Genomic DNA, 1,536 nt, shown 5'->3' with positions numbered 1-1,536 from the left:
ATTTCGCTTTCATTTGTCCCAACAGGTCTTTGCAAGCCGAGTTTAGTGTCCAATAAAGGAGACGTTGGCACGGGTGCCAGTCGTCGAATTTGGTTCGATTTCGATTTGCCTCAACAGGTCTTCGCAAGCGGAGTTTAATGTCCAATGAAGGAAAGGTACGCATAAGTGGGCTGGCTACACCCCTGGCAGAGGCCTCGGATTATTGTCTCACTTGGCTTGCCGGGTCTTCTCAAGCACAGCATATTTCCATGTGAAAAGAGCTTGTGGACGGAGACCATGAAGGAGATAAGAAAGGATCAAAATGACTGATGTTAAGTAGTGCTTTAAGAGCTCTCACACCTTTTGGTGAATCTGTTGTTCTGAAATCCTAATGTATACATACACAACTAGGACCCTAGCTCAATTAGCTTGTCGAGCCTTCCCTCAAATCCTCTCATCTTTCTATCACTGATCCCTCCACAACTTGCTTAACTGCTGCTGTAATTATATGAGGGCAAGAATGTGTATTTCATCTTTTTCTGTAATACCTGTTAAGGAACATGGTGGTGAATACATAAAATTGCTACCACCAATGCACCTAAAACTGAGACCTATCATAGCTGGTCTAGTAAGTAATTTTGTTGACATCTTTTTGAAACCATTCTGTACCCATATATTGAGTTTCATTTGGGATTTCATATTACATCTACCTAAAACATGAAAACTGAATGTTATTGGTTATTTTTCATGCAGTAAACCTCTAAACAAATATTCCACACAGTTTAGAAATAATTGTAATTAAACATTGGGTCATAAAACATAAACAAGCAATTCCTAGTATATTCACCATAAACTTTTAATGGAAACAACTACCAAGATAGAGGTACAGTGATGGGAACAAATTTTGCTCCAGTTTATGTAAACTCAGTAATTGGATACTAGGGACAAAACTGTACAAAAGATTAGAGGAAATATATAGAGGGCACATGGAAAGGACATCTTGATGATTGTTTCCTAATCTAGACAAAATTGTGGATACTTTGAAAGAACTCCATGTCCTTCTGAACAATCTACATCTAACTCTGAAAGTCATAAAGTAAATGAGCAACACAAAATTACCATTTCTTGATATAATGGTAATTAAAAATAACCAGCAGAAAAACTGCCCTCTGAGCAGTTTTCTGTTTGTGTATGTATTGCACATATTGATATTACACAAACATATAGATATGATGCATAGATTATAAAGTAAATTGACAATATGCCCATGAATTGAACAAAGACTCTGTCGTAGTTTATTCTGTAATCAGTAAAATAATTGTTATGTTTCCCTCGGACTGACTCGCAGAGATAACATAACGAGTTATACAATTTAATTATTACATTTATTGTTCAATTACATACAAAGAACGCACTCACCCAATGTTCGTTATGAATAAACAAAAGTCATGTCCGCCATATATATATCAATGACATTTTACTACGACAGTCCCACAAGACAACAACAATGAAACAATGAACTCAGACGAACCACGTGACACACGGAACGTCAGACGT

At 36.7% G+C, this 1,536-nt stretch overlaps 1 protein-coding gene across 4 annotated transcripts in view; it reads right to left on the bottom strand.

The window, feature by feature from the left end:
- Positions 1-1,536, bottom strand: part of LOC106878001 (uncharacterized) — a 19,042-nt gene that overhangs the window by 7,998 nt on the left and 9,508 nt on the right. For 2 of the 4 annotated variants that reach the window (XM_052972893.1, XM_014927076.2), the window contains exon 1: positions 1,399-1,502. The exons of the other annotated variants lie outside the window; for them this stretch is intronic. The gene's annotated coding sequence lies outside the window, so the exon portion shown is untranslated. Of the gene's footprint in view, positions 1-1,398; positions 1,503-1,536 lie in introns of those variants that run through there. 4 annotated transcript variants of the gene reach the window in all.

This window comes from Octopus bimaculoides, chromosome 14 (genome assembly GCF_001194135.2).
Source record: "Octopus bimaculoides isolate UCB-OBI-ISO-001 chromosome 14, ASM119413v2, whole genome shotgun sequence".
Lineage (NCBI taxonomy): Eukaryota > Metazoa > Mollusca > Cephalopoda > Octopoda > Octopodidae > Octopus > Octopus bimaculoides.
Note: the sequence above shows the minus strand (reverse complement) of the source record. Positions and strands in the feature narration are given on the sequence as shown.